The sequence below is a fragment of the Taudactylus pleione genome, unplaced genomic scaffold (assembly GCF_031769625.1).
Source record: "Taudactylus pleione unplaced genomic scaffold, aTauple2 ptg000129l, whole genome shotgun sequence".
Classification (NCBI taxonomy): Eukaryota; Metazoa; Chordata; class Amphibia; order Anura; family Myobatrachidae; genus Taudactylus; species Taudactylus pleione.
The window spans coordinates 13,436,535-13,459,420 of NW_028284531.1; the positions used below are offsets into that span (position 1 = coordinate 13,436,535).

The 22,886-nt window shown below is 42.2% G+C and overlaps 2 pseudogenes; one reads left to right on the forward strand and one right to left on the reverse strand.

Annotated features, from left to right (window-relative positions):
- Positions 1–6,519: 6,519 nt before the first annotated feature.
- LOC148523642 (5S ribosomal RNA) lies at positions 6,520–6,637 on the reverse strand (annotated as a pseudogene).
- Positions 6,638–8,427: 1,790 nt separating this feature from the next.
- Positions 8,428–8,546, forward strand: LOC148523643 (5S ribosomal RNA; annotated as a pseudogene).
- The last annotated feature ends 14,340 nt before the right edge of the window (positions 8,547–22,886 follow it).

The following is a 22,886-nucleotide window of genomic DNA, read 5'->3' on the forward strand; positions in this document are numbered from 1 at the left end:
TACTAATGTGCGATCCTCACAGTATGTGCCGTACTATGATCTACAGATGACAGGCAAAAAGGCAAAGATGGATCTCTACTGTACATACATTATTATATAGAAAATATACCATAAACAAGCAGGATGACTAAATGTTGAGCATGCAGGAAATCATACTGTTTTCACACAACAGGGGTTAAAATGAATTATGCTAAAAAGAGAAAAAATACATGCATCCAAAAAGACGTACACAATAATTGGGGGGCCCCTGGCATGGACAGTAGGTGAAGGTGGTAACAGCAAGGTAAGTGTAAAATTGCTTTAGAGTATTAACTGTACTTTGGCCTGCATGGTCCTCCAGGGCTACTAAACTTGGGTCAATAAATCATGAAAAAAATAATAAAAAAACATAGCCCAAGCGGCTGATGCATGGAGATCCATCTGTCAAATGTGTACTTTGACACATCAAGTCTGGTTAGATGTGCACAGGGCCACTAGAGTCTTCCCCATCCTTACCTATTTGTCTTCTACGCTGAATAAATTACACACTTCATAAACCAGTATATTAATAACTCTCCTTAAATACCCATTTCATGAATAATTCATATGTGTGAACAAGTACACAGGATTACCATGGATCATTCCACTTTTGCAAAAGGATGGGGTGTTCAGCACCGATCTTAGCTGTATGTAAGTGCCATTACCCTGCTATGTGGTGGGTTATGCACCAAAGTACTATTATTACTAAGAGAACTTATTTATTAAAACTGATTTACAATATGGAAAACATCTGTAACATTGTGTATTGTTCTGTTCTGTTCTTTTCATCATTTGAAAGCATTTCTGTAAAGTGTCTTTGACAAAGATCTAGCTTATAGGTAAGTACTGTGTAATATATAGTTGTTTAGTACATCTAATTAATTGCCATTTTGTCTAGTGGTTTGTTGCCTGTACATTTTTGGGGCATTTTCCAATATGTCTAATTTTATCTGGATTTCCAAGTACAATGTAATACAACATCCAATACACTACAATTTAATGAGACACTCATTAAGAACAATGGGCCTGATTCAGAGGCGCTCGCTGTTTGCGAGCGCTCGCTCTGAATCAGGGCGGGTTTTTTTTTTTGGTCTCCAGGCCGCTCTCTAAGCTGTGGGCTTTTGCAGGTGGCCGGGCAATGGTCGCGATTATCGCGACCATCGGGCTGACGAGGAGACCCTGTGGTAGGGTCTCAGCTCTCGCAAGCCCGAGTGGACTTCCTGCTCTAATAGAGCAGGAAGTCCACTACTGACATCACGAGTGATGTCAGTAGGGCCGCCCACAAATGCCAGGCGTTCCTAAGGGAACACCTGCGTTTGTGCAGCCACCTCCCCTCCCCGCCTACAAAACGGGGCGAGCTGTCAATAAACATCGACAGCCGCCCCGTCTTATAGCAAGACCCATTGCGATGGAGCTGCCGTCGCAGTATGGGTCTCACTCATGAGCACGCCGGAGGTGGCGCATGCGCAGTCGGGGACCATCAACCAGCTTGCGAGCGCTGTGCGCTCGCGAGCGTGTCTGAATCAGGCCCAAAGTACACTATAGTAGGGGGCAGTAATGTTGTGTCTAGGGAAGGTCTGACTTTTAAATCCGGCGCTGGAGGAAATACTTCTAAAGATACTGATACTTAGGTCAGATATTCACTATTACATCCATGATTAGTATTACTATTTGCCAGTACCTAGTTTTTATTCATACAGGGTTAACAGCTGGAGATTTGAATCCACAGAGAAAGATCTGTTTATAAGTTACCTAAGTGCAGGAGTAGGGCTTGGAGCTCAGAGCAAGGATTGATGAACTGTAAATACATTCTGTGCTAACTCAGGCATTGACAATTCATTTTTCACTGGCAACACCTGCATGTAGTCGTCGCCAGGGCATCTGGTTTTCTTTTGCACAGTTCACTTTACTTTACAGCTGTAAGTTATGTCGTTTTACTTTATTTTTCATAACAGTCCACCTTCTGCATTTGTGATCAGTGGGATCAGGGATTCCGGTCAATTATGTTGCTTGTTCTAATATTAACTGTTATGTTATTCACCAATCTCAGTAATTTCTATCATAGTATGAACTATCTTACAGTGTATATATTTAGTTTGATGTCTCCAACGTACAGTACTGTAGGTCCTTACTTACCCAAAACCAAGCCAGCAAAAATGGCTTATGTGATGCATTGATGTAGCTGCTATGTTTCCTTTTTCCCAGGACAATCTCAAATTTGAACAGGGAAATCTCAGAATTGGAAAGTTTAATTTCCTAGAAATCAGACTCCTGGTGAAACTGGATTATTAGGATTAGTGGAAATAGGCTCCTAGAACTGTTTCATTTTACTTGGCGCTCTAAAGGATTCATGGGGTGTCTTTTATAAATGGAATAAATGTTATGTCATAGGGTTGGCCAAGTTTGAGCTCTGTGTGCGTATGCCTTAGGTCTATGCTTATAATGCTTACATTATATACTTCGGCCATTTTCAAAAGCATTATAATACCAAAGAAACACAATTAGATTTATTATTTTGCTGAGATTTTATTGCATAAGATTACAATATTCCAAACACAAAGTCGAATATCTACATTTTATGCATTTTACTAGTGAAATAAATGCCAAGCTTTCAGAAGTAAGAGGTCAGGACTGTGGGCCTGATTCAGAGCCGCTCGTAAGCGGCCGCTCATTCACTCCGAGCGATGTTCGCATAACTGCGCATGCATATGGGTTGTAATGCGCATGCGCCAACCAGTCATTGCGGTCGGAAATCGAGCGCTCGCAAAATAGCGAATGCCTGCTAATCTGAGTGACAGGATGAGGCGTTTGTGGGTGGTAACAGGGGAAGGTGCTTGAAAACGGGGAGTGGTGATCCGAACGCAGGCATGCCAAACGGTCAAAACGGGCGTTTTAAGGGTGTGCATAATTAACAAAGCAGCATCATCAACCACGTCACTTGGTTGTCTCTTAGCCTGAACTGTTCGCATGATTGCAGTAGGATAAACCTATCACAAGCACTGCGAGCAGTTCAGATGCCTTTCGATGTACTCGATTAATCAAATAAATAGCGGAGATGACGTAGGATGTGAGCAGGCAGGGAGCGTCTTTACAAAATAGCAAGCGCATGTTTCGTTCACTCGCTCAGACATAGAGGCGTCAACAGACTGCAAAGAGCGAGCGCTCAATTTAAATAGCTGGCCCCTTTTTCTGACCGAGCGAGCGCAAATAGCGTCCGGCTCTGAATCAGGCCCTGTATTTCTATGCTAGGTAATACAAAGAAAACCTGTAAATCAAGCACTGTTACAGTATTAACATGTTTCTTCATAGCTACCTAAACTCTTTGTAGTCTTCAACTTCAAAAAAGGTAATTTGTAATCATTATTCATCACTATAATAAATCATGGTCTACATTTGTAGGGGCAGCTGTGGGTTGCATTGTGCAGTGTGTGCTTCTTGGTAAAGTGTACGGAGCTATTCAATTACAGACCCACAAAAAAACCTGCAGGCAGCCTGTAGGCAGCAGTTAATGCTAATTTCTGCTTGAACCCTCCAGAGACCCCTGCCCGCCTAAAATACAACACAAATAAGGACAAAAGGCCAATAAACCAAGGTAATATGTTTATTTGGGAACAATGTGAGTGAAAGGGAATAAAGAAAAAAGATAACTAATTAGGATAAGCAAAATAGAATTAGAGATTTGATTTAATGCTGTATGTGTGCATATATATATATATATATATATAATATATCTATTGTAAATAATTACATTAGCAGAATTAATATAGGTACTGTATAATCAGGACCAGTGCTACCACTAAGTGATCCTAGGTGGTTGCTTAGTGCAATAAGGACATACAGTAGGGAGTTCCAAAAACATAGGATGAGTACTTACCTTCACTCATTCATTGTATCAATTGTCACTGCAGCTCTCCCATGCTGAGTGCTCTTCACTGACATGGGGTGCATCAGCAGCTGAAAGTTGGGACTGGCCGTAGGGGGGTACCAGATAAAGGAATTTGATTTGTTCCAAGCCAACAAGGGTGCTGTATATTTACTCATCAGCCAAGAAGAAGAGATGTAGGGGAGGAAGCGTATATACAGAACAAAGGAAGGAAAGAGAGAGGAAAGACCATCCCAGCATAAACACCAAGCTCCTTTGCCCTACCAACCTTGCTTCAAGTGGAGGGATAGAGAAACCAGAGACAAACCCCAGAAGAGCATAATAACTCAAGATGAACCAGCTAAAATAAGAGCAATTCAAAGAGGAGAAAATGAGAAAGATTAGTTAGGTGTGGCGCGTCAAAGGGGGCGGGACCCGGCAGCGACTCGTCATTGGGGGCGGAGCATGGGGGCATGACAGCATGACAGCATGATCATGTCATCATGGCTCCACCCCCTCATCACAATGCTGATATTAATGGCATTCTGGAGCAGGGGGCGGAGCCACGATGACACGATTCAGCGCGAATCGTGTCATCGCCCCCCCCCCCGCTGCCGGGCTTTATACTTACAAGTTCGTGGGGTGCAGACATGTCGCCGGAGGTCGAGAGACTTGCCTGCCTTCCCGGGAGGCCGGGAGCAGCACCCGATGTTCGGTAGGCTCTCGGGTCAAATCGGGAGGGTAGGAAAGTATGCCCTACATATTCAGCAGGACACTGGAGAGAGAGAAACATGTGAGACTGCAAAAAAAAAAAAGAAAGATAGATCAAAGACAGAGATAATCTATAGAGATCTGACAGCTTAGAAAGCAGTGACCAGAGAGAGACAAACAGCAAAATAAAAAGTTAAGCAGCAGTGAGCAAGTAAGAAAAGCAGAAAGAGTGCAATTAGCATAATAAGAGACATGTTGCAAAGACCATCCATAAGAAAGACTAAGCAGTGAACATAGACATGCAGCAGAGTGAAAGACAGACAACTTGCAGAGAGAGGATGGGTGGGATATATGTAATTCGCAAGCAACAATTCAGTGATGGAAAATAAGCTGACAATACTTTACTGTATCTACTAAACAAGAGTGCCTAAATCCAGAGGCAAAGCTACCAGTAACTCAAAGACCTTGTAATATTTGATGAGAGAATTCCATCTATTGCATAAACATGTACTGGGCTCATGTATTATGGGAGATTTTCTTATTTGACATTAAGTGACATATTCACAAGCTACAATATACACTAATCATTAAACTGACTGTGTTAATCATACTTAAGATCACTGCAGCATTATTTAAAAAAACAGGGTCTATTTTTCTACAAACCTTAAATAGTGTACTGAAAATATGTAATATTGAGTGATTTGACAATTCTATTTATACCTATTGCAGCTGTGTGATGAAAGCTATAGTATATGCAGTATAGTATTGCTTTTCTTACAAATTGAGTCTGTAGGAAATCATTAAGTACACCAATTAGATCTGTGAGAATATTGTACTGTCTATACATAGTATAACATAAAGTCTCTGGTAGGTGTCTGTCTGTTTGTTCGGGCTAATATCAAGAACCACTGGACGGATTTTGATGCAGTTTTCACTATTGTATAGAGCATTTGTCGAGGAAGGTTTAGGTGCATGAAACATTAATGTATGATAAAAGGGAGCCGAGCAGTGACTATTTTAGTGAAGCAAGTAAATGAAAAAACATACGTCCGAGCGCTTTCGTGGCTTACACTGCCTAACTAGTTAAAGCTATATCACAACAATGGACTTTATTTTATACCATGTAGAGATTTTTACTATTCCTATTTCATTTATGTGAAAAAAATTCTTTAATTTCAAATGAGTCCAATTCCCGGTAAGAGTCTTTGGCATTACAATAAATAAAGTACACGGACAGACATTTAACGTGGCTAGAGTGGAGAATGTTTTTCTCATGGATAACTTTACGTGGCCCTTTTGTGTGTCACTTCATAACTAAATCTTTTTCTGTTGATGTCAGGAAGAAAAACGACTTATGTCGTCTGCAAGGAAATCTTATAAGACCTCTGTTAAATAAGACTATTACCATAAATAAAAAATTGCTCCCCCACGAAGGCGGGGCGGGTTGCTAGTATTGTATATAGTGTGATATTCGATTCAGTAGTCTTCATTTATTTAAAGTTGATTTTGATTATTCATATTACTGTAGTTTTTTGTGTCATATTGAATCTTTATTGCAAATCATCTTATCAACATTCTTAATTCAAGCAGAGCACAACACAACAAGAAAGAGAAAAAGAAGGGCTTGTTGCTGGGCACTCTTAACAAAGATTCACATAGAATCTATATGAAATATAACCTTTATTATGTATAATTAAAATTGGGGCACCCACACTACACATGAATATCAGACAAATATTAACAAAAATTTGATAAAATTCCCGACTATTCAGGTGTTATATATAACACCTTTAAGAATATATTAGTAGTCCTGGTAACACTCTATGATGATAATACTCTAGTGATCTAATTCAATAACTGTGTGGAAATAATTTCTACAAATGCAATGCTGTGTACCACTCTGTCCCAGAAATTCTCCTGCATGTCTTAACCTACAGCACCTGGTATTCCAAGTGGTCTCCCATCCGAGTACTAACCAGGCCTAACACTGCATAGCTTCCAAGATCAGACAAGATTGGGCGTATCCAGTATGGTATGGCTGTAGCTATGGTATTAGGGGAATACAAATGCCCAGGTACACAGACAAAGCAATAGTGATTGTAGGACTATCTCATATGAGGAGTCCACTGTATTAAATAAAACACAGTTCAAAGATAGTAATGCATAAGCGTACTTTATTTGTTCCACTTAAACTTTGGATTTAAAAATTTACAGTATTTGACACATCAACAATCATGCAGATTGTTCTAATATGTGACAGTGTTCAAATATGTGACAACCTGATGACAATGGCATAAATGATACAATTTATCTATGCAATCTGTGATCAAATAACTTTAGATTGATACGTGTTTCACAGCTGAATCCATATGTTAATATTATAGCAGACAAAAACTCAGTGGATCAATTACAGCATATTTCATTTCAGATAAGGTTTAAGATATCCACACCATTGTGTGCATTCTATACATGGGTAGATATCTCCAATTCAAAAACCTGTTAAATCTGCACCCGTCAGTCTCAATATATAAATTCTCTAACATACATGCACAGTAGTAGAGTGGTTCCAGCAGAGAAAAAAGGCACTATATACATTTAAACTCTATGCAGAGAATCATGTTCAACTCAAACCATCTCTGCTGATGTCTGTCAGACCACAGATAATTAACTTTAAGTATAATACCAGTGTTTTAGATTTTAGATGTAGGAACAGGGTACATAAAGTTATGGCATATATCTAGTGTTAGAATCCTACAACAGAATAATCAAAACAACAATGTCTCCACGTGCTATACATGTGAATAACCCAGAGCATTATAGCCATTAAGTCAACTATTTGTACACAAGATGGAGATTCTCTCTGACCATGTCAGAAGTGAGGAAATATGTTACCCAGTCACAGCAGTAATACGGTTTCTATATGCTCCCTAGTAAAAAGTATCCTCTACTACATGCAGAGCATCGCAACAGAGAATCAGTATGAAATACCGCCGGCCGCATTCCCTAACCCTCCCTCCCCCTAGCCTAAACCTAACCCTCCCGGGGGCGGTGCCTAACCCTAAGTCCCCCCCGGATGCGCTAAACCTAACCCTCCCCCCAGCGGCTGTCCACTCTCGGCACCCAGCATCCCTTCGATTGGGATGCCGGGCGCCTGTCATTTAACCCACGCCGGGATAAAGCAGTCAGGAAGCCGGCTGTCGGGATCACGTCAGCCAGTTTCCCGATTGCATCCCTCGCAACAGCGGGTGTGACTGTACATACTATACCAGGGTTACTTTAGTGGGTTTCCAGTCCACTACTATGCATGTATGCTAGATAATTTATATAAGCAGCAGTGTTGAGACTGATGGATGTAGAATTAACAGGTTTTTGAATTGGAGATATCTACCCATGTATAGAATGCACACAATGACGTGGATATCTTAAACCTTTAAATATGCTGTAATCGATCCACAGAGTTTTTGTCTGCTATAATATTGACACATGGATTCAGCTGTGAAATACGTATCAATCTAATGTTATTTGATCACAGATTGCATAGATAAAGTGTAGAATTTTTGCCATTGTCAACAGGTTGTCACATATTTGAACACTGTCACATATTAGAACAATCTGCATGATTCTTGATGTGTCAAACACTATGAATTTTTAAATCAGATGTTTATGAATCAATATATTTCTGTGATGATCTATAAGTGGAACAAATAAAGTACGCCTATGCATTACTATCTTTGAACTGTGTTTTATTTAATACAGTGGACTCCTCATATGAGATAGTCCTACAATCACTATTGCTTTGTCTGTGTACCTGGGCATTTGCATTCCCCTAATACCATAGCTACAGCCATACCATACTGGATACGCCCAATCTCATCTGATCTTGGAAGCTATGCAGTGTTAGGCCTGGTTAGTACTCGGATGGGAGACCACTTGGGAATACCAGGTGCTGTAGGTTAAGACATGCAGGAGAATTTCTGGGACAGAGTGGTACACAGCATTGCATTTGTAGAAATTATTATTGAATAAGATCACTAGCATATTATCATCATAGAGTGTTACCAGGACTACTAATATCTTCACCATACTCCTCATAGGTGTTATATATAACACCTGAATACTCAATATTTAGGTAATTTTATCCAATTTTTGTTAATATCGGTCTGATATTCATGTGTAGTATGGGCACCCCCAATTTTAATTATACATAATAAAGGTTATATTTTATATAGATTCTATGAGAATCTTTGTTAAGAGTGCCCCAGCAACAAGCCCTTCTTTTTCTCTTTTTTAGTGTGTTACGGTACATTTTGGGCTTTGGGAGCCACACCAACAACGATACATGCAACAATATGCTTTAATAAGATGCAATAAGGTTGGCATTTTTCGAATTCAATAGTTCTGTGCGGAATCTCTTCTTCTTTTTGTTTCAATTCAAGCAGAGCATTGCAGAATATCTGGGTTGCAATTAATACAATAAAACTAAACAGTCCTGTTGCAAATCTCTTGCCTGTGCCTGTTTGAGGAACTCTTGTCTCTCTGTAGGGGTGTAGTCTAGTTGGAAGTTGCTGTCAAGGATGAGAAGCCACCAAGAAGGTAACTCCTGCTTGTATCCACTCCATATCATGTCACACATTCTCACCTTAGAAGTATTACATATGTATGGCTTGTGGTGACTTATTCACTATACACTGGATGGAGCAGAGATGGTCCATGCTATTTTGAATGCACATATTAAAAGAATAAACAATATCACGTTCCAACCCTTTTCAAGTGACTGAAAAATCCCATTTCATCAGTATCCAAAATTGACTACTTTATAGACGGGACCCTTTCAGCTATCAACAAACTATAATTACTCTCATAATTGTCCTCTGAAAGTTTTTTAGTGTTCCCCAGTACCAGCTGCTCATTCCCATATATATATGCATATCTATCCTCCAGATACTTCACAAGAAAACTACATGTCATGCAATTAGTTCAATGGTTTAAAGATCCAACCACTTTGAAATTGAAATTTAATTTAAACTTTACATATTAATGATCTCACACTGTTCCTCACATGCAAACAAAATTGCCAAAGGGCACTGTGGGAAATACATGTATAAAATTAATAAAATATAGAATATCATCTCAAATAGATTAAACCAGCGAGGGATTAAGTGGAATGTCATAAAATGAATAGAAAAGACAGATGCTTTTGAATTTGGCAAACGGATGGAAAAGAAGGGAGAGTCCAGTGATACTGAGCCAAGGAAAGGTCATGTGGAGAATTCACTTAAATACATACTATTTAATAGATGGCAGATTGCATTAGACTGTTCTGAAATTTGCCAAAAGAAAACATATACATTTCAAAGGAGTAAGCTGAGGAAGAGAAAATATTGTGGGAATTCATCAAAGGATTCAAACATCCCAACTCCGGTTTGGTGATGTCTCATGCAACACCGTTTGAACACTTTTGCAGCACAGAATACAACACTTGGGAGTAGACTCCCTACAGAGCAGCAAACTCTATAACACATGTGCTAGCTAACTCCTAGAACTATTCATCTGTTCACATTTATTAGGGAAAACAACCTTCATTTGTACCTAAAGATAGGTAAGGTTGCCCTATGAAAGAGCATGTAATATCTACATACATCTATCTATCTACACACAGAGTATAGACGTGTATATATATATATATATATATACATATATATAAAACAAGCAAATATATCAATGAAGATATCGCAGAAGGGAACTCACCAGACTTGACACAGTAGAGTTCATGTAGCTTTAATGTTCCATCTTGTCATACATGTTCGCAGTTACAGTATTTCAATGTTTCGGACCTCTAGCTAGGCCTAACACATATAAATGGTCATATCATATGCAATAAAGCAACAATACTGTTTATATATATATATATATAGGATAGCAATGCAGATGGCACTCCCATAAAAAACAAGTAATGTCCAGATGCCCTCCGAAGAAGCACCACAGTGAGGCTTCAATATACAGCATAGACCGGCGGCACTCTGAGTTAAAAATATTCGAATGCCTGACTAAGCTTGAGAAGATATAAGTACCCTGTTTTTATTTGGTACAGTACTAGTTAGAGCTGGTTTTTGTTGATGGTTATAATTGTTAGAGGTCAGTTGCCAATCATTATGTGTTAACCTATTAGCTGCCCGATCGAGGCGGGGTTTAGCAGTGGTATATTAAGGTTGGAGGAGGAGTCAACTGCCTCTTTCCAGTTTGTGATCCTTGGAGTGATAAGTACCCAGTATCTCTATTGCTGTGCCTTAAAAGCATAAAACCTTCAATTTATTACTCTTTTTCTTTCATTTCACTCAGCTTTCTTTCTGTCCTATTCTCTTCACCCTTTCACTGTCTCTCTTTTCCTTAACTTTAATATCTGCTAATTTCTTACCCCATTATAATGCCCACCCCTCTTTTTAATATCAGCATGCACTGTCCCCGCTGTAATGCCCCCCCTGCCATCTGGTTGGAGCGGCTCGACCATTAGAGGTCGCCGCTGCCCCCCCTTTGGCCCAGGGTGCGCACCTGTCTGCAGCATTTGCGGGCCCCCATCGCCCGCTGCTGCTGCAGCGGCTGGCAGCTCCAGCACACTGCACACGCTGGCCCCTTCGCTATCCGGCCTCCGAGCTTGGTTGGCGAGGGATGCGGAGAGTGCGCCCGGCACCCCCGCCAGTTTAATTACCTGAGTGCTGGCAAGGCTGCCTGCCGGGCTTCCCTGGCCGCTCGCCATGCCCAACCATCTCTGGCGGCCATCTTAGACAGTGCAGGGACCCGGCTCACGCCTACTGCTGCGGCTACAGCGGCAGGCAGCCCATTTGTTATTAACCCGCCAGGTTCGACAGGTGCGTCGGGAACCCCCCACCATTTAGTACACAAGAGATTAGTGGGGCTGCGTGCCGGGCTTCCCCGGCCGCTAGCCACGCCCCTCGCCTCTGGCGGCAATTTTAGTTGCTGAGGAGGTTTTAACCACCTCAGACTCCCCCCCCCTCTGTCCTAGGGACTGGAGGTTTGGGGATTACCACAGCGCCTAGTGTGTAGGCCTCTCATAGGAGCCGGGATAGCAGGCCATCAAGTTTCATGCAACAACCCCCTATAATTCACTTCCCTAGGCTGTTTGCACAGCAGGATTGAGCAACCCCTTGCGGGGGCTCTTGGCCCAGGTTGCTGGCAGTATCGACCCCCCCGCATGCAGGACAGCAGGTATGCAATTATGAGCCTGGCCCCGCCCCCCACTCCTAAATTTTGTTCCTACCCTTAATTTAATCAAGGTTGTTCCAGCAGCCATTTTCAAACCTGTTCCCAGGCCTGAGCCAGCAATTTTATGCCCCTTCATACGCACAGGTGCCGGGGCATTTTTCAACAGCAATTCATGTCCGCCCCGGGCATTTTTGCTCCTGTGCCTCAACAGGTTCAGTTTATTCCCGGATAGCATCCAGGCCAACAGCCGCTGTGCCAGCCCTGCCTTCCACAAGACCCACTCTGCCCCTGCCACCAACTCCAGCGCTTCCTTCAGTCACAGCCCCCATTAACCCCACCGCTGCAGAGCACACCTCCCGCGCTTGTTACTATATGTGCACCTTCAGCTCCTGTGCCTAATGCAAGTGTATCAAGCCCACAGGTTTATTTGGTTCAGCCGTTGGTCTCCACATTCGTCTTCCGTGGATGTCGTCGCATATGAATGTTTGTCGTCATTTCAAAGCGCGGTGGGCGCACCGCGCAGCGAGGGACAAGCTTCCGCTTCCAAGGACACTCCTGTGATCCCATTGGCATCTGGATCAGTTGAGATGAGTTTTACAGTACCTTCAATTGCTCCGGTTTCGCATTCTGATGACTCTTCCGATTTTTCTAGTTTGGGGGAGAGGCCGTGCAAGCTTAGGAAATATTTGCTTTGGAAGATGCGGTCCATTGCTAGGTACAAGATTAGAGGGTAGGGGGGAGTGGCAGCAGAGGAAGCTTAAATACCGGGATGTATGTGTTTGCGACGTGCTACAATTGAGACATGCCCGGCGAATGTTTGATCGTGTTAAAGTGTTTACATTTAGTGCAGGGCATGCAAGTTTCAGCTAGGCATAACGTTTAGAAAAGGGGATCAGCGAATACATTCTTAGTTAGGCGGTGTCTCCAATTAAAATAGAGGTGTTAGAGCGTTGGTCATCCACTTGGGGAGGAAGCGGCCTTACTATTAAAAGGTTTTAAAGAGGGTTTTTAGGTTACTGTGGGTTCATCCAGGTCTAGTTGTAGCTAAAAGGAGTTCTAAGTCAGCTAAAGGAACAAGGGAAGTTCAGGTTGATACAACACCTGTCTTACCCGGAAAGAGGGTCAGTAAATGATGCTTTAGATCCAGTCGATTGTAGTGTCATCTGCCAGTCATTTGAGGATGCACTTTGTATCATGCGGGATTTCAGGAAAGAGGCTTTGTTAGAAAAAATTTATATCAAATCGACTTTCAGGTTGCTCCCGTTACATCCTGGGTCTTTTAGGTGGATGGGTTTTTTAGGTAGGCAGTGTATATCTATGGGCTATTACATTTCTTGTCCCCTTTTGGAGTGTTGTAGCTCTTTTTTACAATGGTGTCTCAGGCGTTACTGGCCAGTCAGGCGTCACTCATTATCTTGACGACTTTTTCTTGATAGGGCCTGCCTATAGCGCTATTTGTAGTGAGCTGCTGTTTTCGGTTCAAACATATTTTGGGGTGAATGGGAGTTCCCATTGGGCACAAAAAGACGGAAGGGCCGGTTACTAAGTTGTCTTACCTAGGTATTGAAATTGACACCGAGTTGGGTTTGTGTAGACTCCCCTGTGAAAAGGTAGAGGAAGATTAGCAAGTTGTTAGTGAGTTTTGTTTCAGCCAAGAGGATATCTTTGAAGCAACTGCGGTCACTGCTAGGTTTGCTTAATATTGCTTGTCGCGTCATCCCCATGGTGAGGTTTTTTTTGTCACAGGCCGGAGCAAGCCTCCGTGGGGTGTCAAGAAGGCTCACGATATGATCAGCCTTTTGGCAGACATTTTAAGGTTTGGTTTAGATTCCTGCAGGAATTTAGCAGGGTTTGCATTTGGCTCGCTTTGTCTGTGGCCAATCGCGAGCTTCAGTTGTTGACAGACGCATCAGGGGCGTTGGGTTTTGGACCATTTTTAGAGGGTGAATGGGGTGTGGAGGCTTGGCCCGAGTTGTGGCATTCGGAGGATTTGACTCATAACTTACTCCTGTTGGAACTGTTTCCAATTGTGGTAGCAGTTGAGCTTTTAACTTTGAGGCCTAGCAATCGGAAAATCATATTTTGGTATGATAACTTAGTGGGTGGTTCAAGCTATTAACAATCAGAGGTCAGTCTGCCCCCAGGTGCTTAGACATTTAGTTTTTGTCTGTCTGCTTAGGAATATTGATTTTACGGCAAGCATGCCCCGGGTGTTGAGAACGAGATTGCGGACGCGTTGTATCGTTTCCAATGGGTTAGGTTTTGGTTATTTGCCCTGTCAGCCAGGATTCAGGGATTGCTTTGTCCTGATTCTGTCTGGCATATCATAAATGCGGCTTTGCAGGTCTCGCTTTGGGAGCACTTGCTCCAGGTACGTTGAGGTCCTATTCAGCAGCTTGGAATGAATGGCAGGTTTTTCGGGCGAAGCCGGAAGCCGGTATGGATCTGCATGTCAGTATGCCTGAGTTTGCATGGCACGGGTACGAGAGTGGGCATTCAAAGGCTTCTATGTCTTGCGCTTTAGCTGGCATTTCCTATTTCTCACATCGGTATGGTTTGACTGATCCTGCAAAATCATTTATTATTGCTAAAGCGCTGAGAGGCTGGGCGAAGGAGCAGGCGACTTTAGGCGATTTGTGTAGGCCAATAGATGTGGGTATGTTGAGGGATTTAGTTTTGGCAGTCTCAGGCGTAGCTAAGGGTGATTTTGAAGCGGTTTTGTTCAGTTTGTCCTTTGCGCTGGCATTTTTTGGCGCTTTACAGGTTGGGGAGTTAGTAGCAGCAAACAAAAATTCAGCCAACACAGGGTTGCTAATGGGTAATGTTGTAGTTAAGGCTAGTTAAGGCTAATTTAATTTTTGTAAAATACAGAAATCAAAAACGGATTAGATGGGTAGGGAGCGTTGGAATTCTGTCCCCTCGCAACCGAAGCCAGGTATCTGTCCGGTAACGCTAGCTAACAGGTATAATCAGCAGCGTCTAAATAGGGGGGCTCAATGGCTTTTTCATGAAGATCTTTCCCCCCCTCCCCTCCCGTTTAAGTTCCAGTTTACAAGTGTGTTCAATAGATGCCTGATAGCTTTGGAACATGCCGATTGAAGAGTATGGCACCCATTAGTTTAGGATTGGGGCAGCAACTTGCGCAGCAGCATCAGGTTCTTCCATGGAGGCAATGAAGCACTTAGGTAGATGGAAGTCTTCGGCTTACAAGAGTTATATATAAGGGGTGATAAATTGCAGAAGTAGTGGCGTTTGTTTTTGGGAATCCCAGTGCCTTATGCTACCCGCCACTAGGGGGGATTGGAGTTCTTTTCACCTTTGAACTCAAATAAAGAGGTTTGGTGTTGTTCATCTCCATCTGGGTCGCCAAAACAACTCAGTTTTCCCCCCCCTCCCCTCCCGTTTTTGTCTGTTTGAGTTTGTATTATTATATTATATTAATGCTTATGTTATACAAATTTTTCTCATCACAGAATTTTTGAAGTTAGATTGCTGGGCATTCTTTGGTGTACTGGGCTCGCAGGCATAACTGTGCACCTTACCCCCTTTTAAGGTCCGTTGGATTGGCTTAAGAGGTTTTAAGTGAAGTGGCCTTTTGGACCTTCTTTGGCAGTCTGAGAGTCAGGGGTCCCCCACTTGCTCTCAGACTGCCAAAGAAGGTCCAAAAGGCCACTTCACTTAAAACCTCTTAAGCCAATCCAACGGACCTTAAAAGGGGGTAAGGTGCACAGTCGTGCACTTAGGTGGTAATGACCTTGGCACGTGTAAAGGGGTTGAACTGATAATCACCATCAACCCTAGACAGAGTTATAAGGAAGCAGAATGCAGCAATGTCTAGGTTTGTGATTGGTTTAGATGGGCGTGTTATCAAGCACCCTCATCTCCGCTATGAGGCGGCGCATTTTTATAGGCCAGATGGAGTGCACCTCACCAAATAAGGTTTAGAGTTTTTTGTTTTTTGTCACGAATATCCTGGCTTCGTTGGAATAGTATGGAAGGGCTAGGGTTTTTCCTTTGGTGGCGTTACTTGGCCATTTTGTCCATGTCGTTGGTGGAATGCAGTGCTCCTTAGCGGCTCAATTTAGCGCAGCAGAGCTTGGCTAGCATTGAGAGAGGCGAGTCAGTTGCTACTTTACAGGAGAACCAGGTCTTCATCTTAAGGAGGGACCAGCACTGTGCCAGTTAAGGGGAGGTGGTACAACCCGATGTCGCTTGTGCACGGGGCGGAAAACTCCACCCCATTTTGGTAAAGTGAACAATTATTATGAGCTGTGGACCGAGGTAGCACTGCTTTTTTGCCACCATGACTAACTAATTCAGTTTCTAATCCGATCTAAATAAATTTGGCTGTGACATCTTTTTTTCCAATTCTATACAGTTGTCTGTGTCTTATTTATTAGTTAAGTTAAGATAAGCTTAAGAGTGGTGTTTAAAATAATAAAACTATGGGTGACTTAAAATATTCGAATGTATGATATGCTGCATGAGATATACATTATAGTACAAGGTATGTACCTTGTACTACAATGTATATCTCATGCAGCATACCTTCAGTTTGGTATGTACCTTGTACTATAATGTATATCTCATGCAGCATACCATCAGTTTGGTAGGTACCTTGTACTAATATGTATATCTCTTTTCAATATGAACGTATTGGCTTGCCTGCTGTTACCCTTGTTTCTTTTGTTATTTGTATAATGATTACAATATCCGCCATTCCTGACCTCCTGTATATACCTTTTTGTTTTCAGCTTCACTTAGTTACCGCAGTAACGAGTCACACCGGTGACGTCATCAGTGGGCGCCGCCGGGCTGGACCCGGAAACCGTGGCTGTGCACATGGTGGTGGTGAAGGTATAAAGTGAGTGTATGTTTTTAAAGTATTTTGTATCCTGATGACGATGTATTAAACATCGAAACGTTGAAGCATTGCTCACGCTGTTTGTGTGATTATTAGCTCAGAGTGCTGCTGGTCTGTGCTGTATATATATATATATATATATCTATGTATATATATATATATATATATAAAGTTATTGTCACTTGGGACAAAAGAGGGCACTCACCAGTATAAGTAAAATGAAGGCTTTATTAATTCAACAGGGTATTCAGATAATGTCCTGTTTTGTACTAACAGGTAAAAGAGGTCATTTTCTAAATAAGGTGTGGCTCCCCTATTTGAATTTTGAACTGCGCTATAGCCCCACATCTAGGATGTTTTTGAGTGGCAGCCACAAAGACGTTCTCTATATTGGTTAGTGGTAACAAGGATGCTCTCTGTGTTGAGTGTCATTCACAAGGATGTTTTCTGTATTTGATGCTGAGCACAAGGATTTGCCCTAAATAAGCTAATGGTCACTAGGATGCACTCCTTACTGTATTGTGGTAACTAAAATGCTCTCTGTACTGTATGGTGGTCACTAAATAGCTTTCTGTATTGTATGGCAGACACTTTGATACTCTCTGTAATGTATGGCAGACACTATGATGGATTCAGTAATATAACGGATGCCTTCTTGTATTGTATATAGGTCATTAGGATTCTGCTTATATTGTATATTGGTCATTAGGATTCTGTATGTATTGTATCGTTGTCATTAGAATGCAGTCTATATTTTCCACTTAGCTGCTCTCTGTATCATATTTCTGTCACTAGGATGCTCTTTGTAATGTATGTGCTAGGATGCTCTAAATTTTGGGTACAAGTAGTTAGACACAATGTGACTTTTTTTTTTTTTCATTTACGGTGTTAAAGAAAATTTATTTTAACCCTGCCTATTTTTGATTTGCCTCCAAACTCAATTTATTAGGACCCATCTACAATTTTCCAAGTCCAATTTAAGTTCCCAATCTGTCCCTGACAAAAACTAACCAAAACTGTATAGTCAAAGACTGGAAATATTAATTTGGACTGGAAAATCTAAATTTCTGCTGTGAATGCAGATGGTAGTGTAAAAAATTTGATGCAAACAACATGAATATAAGGACCCACCACAGATTGTGTCAAAGGGCTAGGCTGGTAATTGTGGTGTAATAGTGTGGGAAATGTGTTTTCTTGGCACACAATAGGCCCATTAATACCAACTGATCATAGGTTAAGTGCCACATCTTATATGGGTATTGTGTGTCCCTTTAAGCCATTGCCTACCCATCAATTCCAACAGTAGATGTAACAAAACACAAATAATCTCAAGTTGGTTCCACAAACTTGATAATGGGTTTGGTGTACCCCATTGGCCACTTTCACCAGATCTCAATCCAATAGAGTACCATTGGAATGTGGTGGAACAGGAGATTCAGATATCTAAATCAAGATTTTTAAAAGGCAAAACCACCCTGGTTTACTTTGAAAGGCAAAACCACCATTTTTTTACCATTTAAAAAATTCCTTCTTTACATTTGGCACAGGCTATTACATTTGGCCCAGGAGGTCTAGTGGGTTGTTCCAAATTTGAGATTTTGGAATAAAGCAGAAAAATAAAACTTGTTGCAATAAGCCAGAAACAGATACTTTTTATTGATGATTTGTTTGAGTGCTAGTCTAGATATTATGCACATGTTCAAATGCAGTTATACTTGCATAATACATAAACTCTGTCTATTGATAATCTGAAAATGAAACATAAAAATCTCCACCAATTTTTTGACATGACCACCAGCTTTTCTCTCACGTATCTCTCTTTTCTCTAGCTTTTATCTCACATATCTCCCTGCCCACCAGATTCTCTATCATTTGTCTTCTGCTGCCCACCAGCTTCTCTCAAACATGCCACTATCTGCCCACCAGATTTTCTATAACATTCACCCCCTGCCCACCAAATTTTCTTGCAGATTCCACCCCTACCAACCAGCTTTTCTATCACATGCCTCTTTGCCCACCAGCTTTTCTCTCACATGTGCCTATGAATACCTTTTTTCTCTTACATATTCCCTTTTTCACCAGCATTCCCCACATTACCCTTACATCTCACCTGATACTCCCCCAGTGCAGTGCTTACAGCTACAGAGGACAATTGTGAGACTTTAGAGAGAAAGAGCAGCTGGAAGTACAGCCACTGTTGGTCTATTAGTGTAATCACCATGCCAATAACCTTCCATCTACTGATCATTGATATTGGAAAGGGGGTATTACAGAAGGGGCTCAGTGGTACCCCAATATTCTGCCTAATGGTATCACTGGGCCTGCCTGGATTGAGCCACTCTATGGCTATGGATTGCTATTTATTTATTTTATGCATCTTAATCAGTAAAATACAACATAACAAGTGATATATCGCTCATTACCTTTATATCAATAAATAATTGTAGTTTCACTTGAAACTTGCACATAAAATAAATAAAAGGGTGGTTCAATAAATAAGGTAAAAGACCTCTTATTGTGTAAGTTTATTTAACTCGTATATATACGTATAATAAATAGTGTGCCTTGGGACAGATTCTTTTTTCACATAGTCCCCATATTTGTCTAAGCATTTGTTCCAACGGTATCTATCCCGGCATAGAAGAAATCAGTGTCAAGTGTCTGAAGCCAGGTCATGACAGCTTGCTGAACTGCACCTTTGGTTGCAAATCGCCTTCCACTCAGGTGCTTCTTCAATGGTCCAAAATGTCAGTAAGAGCTGTAGGGAGGATGGTCCAGAACCTCCCAATGGTAGCAGACATAACAACTCTCGCGTGTGGTTGGCTGAGTGTGGTCTGGCGTTATTGTGGAGCAATACAACACCAAACCTGTTTACGTGACATGATGTCATCACCGTACACCTTGACAAGTTGGCTGTGAATTTCAGCTGCTGATGTGCCCTTTAGATGCAGAAATCTGATTACACTATGCACCGCAATGTTTGACCATGTTTCTGCCAGCCCCACCATCTTCCAACTGATGTGGGAAGCAGTCTAATTCGCTTCCGCTGTAAGGGGAAGCAGTGGTTTACCTGCTATGGCCTGGTGGGAAATGACAATGAAAAAAAAAAGATTAAAGACATTAGAGGTCTTGTTACCTTACTTATTGAACCATTGAACCACTCTCGTATAATGCTAGGCAAGTTCACACACATGCTGTTTTGCTGTATAACTAGATACTGTAGTAAAAGCCACAGTCATGCCACATGAATTTTAACCGTGCAAAAGAACCTACTATAGAATCAAGAATGAAGTCATACTATAGGCAGCCTCTATTATATGACAGGCAATTAGGAACAATATAATTTCATTGCAGGCCACATATTTTACAATTCACAAACTGCATTCAAATTGTCAATTAAGTGATAGAAGTAATTGTTGGAGGAAAGCACTCTACGCTGTTTCCTCTGAGCCCTTGGGACCCTGTATTGCCAGAGCCGTGTCACCCCGGACTCTGACTCAGCCAGCTAGATGTGGTATTGCGCATGCGCTGATTCTCTGCATGTCTTCAGCTCCTTTCTCCATTGTGGAAAGACTTACTCTTGTGTGTCTGGAATCGGTATGTAATGCCGGCTGTCTGGATGCCTCCTGTCAAAATAGCGACAACGGCATCCCAATGGTTGGTATCCCGACAATGGCCGGTAAGTATACTTACCCTTCCTCCTTCTCCTCCTAACCCTAACCCTCCCTTCTTGTAGCCTAACCCTCCCCACCCCGCACCCTAACCCTCCCTGTTAGTGCCTAAACCTAAATCTACCCCCTTCGTGCCTAACCCTCCCCCCTTAGTGCCTAACCCCCCCAGTGGTGCCTAACCCTAACCCTCCCCCCCTAGGAGTGTCTAACCCTAACCTCCCCCCAAAAACCTAACCCTAAGCCTGCTACGCTGCCTAAACCTAACTCTCCCCCCCTGCGGCTAGCAGCTAAGGGCTCCCCGGACTTACCTTATTTGGGCTGGCATCCTTCTAGATTCCGGCATCAGGCTTAAGATAGGCATCGGTATTTCAACGCCTATCTTAAGTCCCGTATTGGACTTTCAGCATCGGGATTCAGACCGGCGGCATGCTGTCTGCTGGTGTGTGTTACTCCTATGCGGAGATGGTGAGTTACTCCAGAGACCCTGCAAGTGCCACTGTGTCACCACCATTAGTTGTGCCATATACTCCACTGCCATCACTGTGTGTTAGTGCAGCTGTGTGCCTCACTATACAGCTCACCACCTGTATTAAACCCCACACGTTTCTGGCTGGATCTGTTGAACCTGCTATGTACATTGATTGTAGGCCTACTACATTAACGTTGTGTTTTTCATCCCCCACTGGCTAATTTTGTTTACCATTTGCCTTACTAATATGCTTGGTTAGGAGCAATCATAGTAAGTAAGAATTTCATACGCTAAATTGTACTGTCTTTATCTTTACAATTGATGTCTCATCATTTATCAAAACAGTCTCTTGTAACTTCCTAGAATAGATACCCTTCTACTAAGTATTTGTGTTTCTATTAAGAGAAGGTTCCAGGTTTAATCATAGGATTCTTTTGAAATGTGTTTTGACTACTATGCTTACTATTACAATGTAAATGCTTGGCTCCTTAGCCAAGTTCTTTTCTTGTCTATTGTACAATTATGATAATAATAATTATAATAATAATAAAAAAAATATTTTAAAAAAAAACACCTTGTGTTATTCTGCAAACTGTTCTACTTGGATAATAGACCACAACCTGGTTAAGTTATTCATTATGTAAACTGACCACCATCACACACTGCTGCCACCTATATCCACATACTGTATATAGGTTCTGCCAACAGTTATAACACACAAAGCATTGACATTCCATGGTTATCAACAATCGGCAAAGTCCCCGGTTAACTATCATTTCTTAATGTCACATGTTGTGGCAAGAATAAATGATTTCAGTTAGCTATTTATTAGGGGTGAGCGGGTTCGGATTTCGGAAATCCGAACCCCCCCGAGCCCCACCCGATCCGAGGCCGATCCGAGTCAGGCTCGACTTTTCCCGCCTGACTCGGATCTGAAATCGAGGCAAAACGTCATCATCCCACCTTCCGGGTCTCGCGGGTTTTGGATCCTATATAAGGTACCCGCGTCGGCGCCATTTTCTCACTTGGCTGTGGACAGTGAAGAGGGAGAGTTGGAGTTAGGGCTGGCTGGGCTGTGTAGTGTAGTGTAGTGTAGTACAGTGTAGTGTTGTGCTGTGCTGCGCTGTGCTGCTGTTGTCCATAGGGGCTGTGTCCACTCCTTCAAAGTCCATAGGGGCTGGCTGCACTGTGTTGTGCAGTCAGTTGTCCATAGCGGCTGTGTCCACTCCAAAGTCCTGTGCAGTGTCCCAGTCCTAAAGGGGTGCTTTAGTGTTGTCCAGGGGGTGCTCTGTCCATCAGGGGTGCTCCCCGCAAGTGCAAAAAAAAAAAAAATGTTCTGTGTTTGTGAATTGTGTGCACTGTGGCTGCACGTGCATCAACAAAGGAGCAGCGCCAAGCGTGCGCCTGTGTCCCATTAGTAAAGGGCCAGCTGGCTTGTCTGTTAAAGGGTGCTGTAACCCCCAAAGTACACTCCAAACAAAAAATATATATATTTTTTGTGTTTGTGAATTGTGTGCACTGTGGCTGCAAGTGCATCAACAAAGGAGCAGCGCCAAGCGTGCGCCTCTGTCCCATAAGTAAAGGGCCAGCTGGCTTGTCCATTAAAGGGTGCTGTAACCCCCAAAGTACACTCCAAACAAAATAAAAAAATATTTTTTGTGTTTGTGAATTGTGTGCACTGTGGCTGCACGTGCATCAACAAAGGAGCAGCGCCAAGCGTGCGCCTGTGTCCCATAAGTAAAGGGCCGGCTGGCTCATTTCTTAAAGGGTGGTGTAACCCACAAAGTGCACTACTCTCCAGCAAAAATAAAAAAATATTTTCTGTGTTTGTGTGCGCCTTAGCCGCACGTATATATCAAATCAATATAACATAAATGGAGGACCAAACTTTCTCCGATAAAAATAAAATAGGGAAAGATCAAGAACCACTTCCTCCTAGTGCTGAAGCTGCTGCCACTAGTCATGACATAGACGATAACATGCCATCAACGTCGTCTGCCAAGGCCGATGCCCAATGTCATAGTAGAGGGCACATACAATCCCAAATGACAAAGTTCAGGAAAATGACCT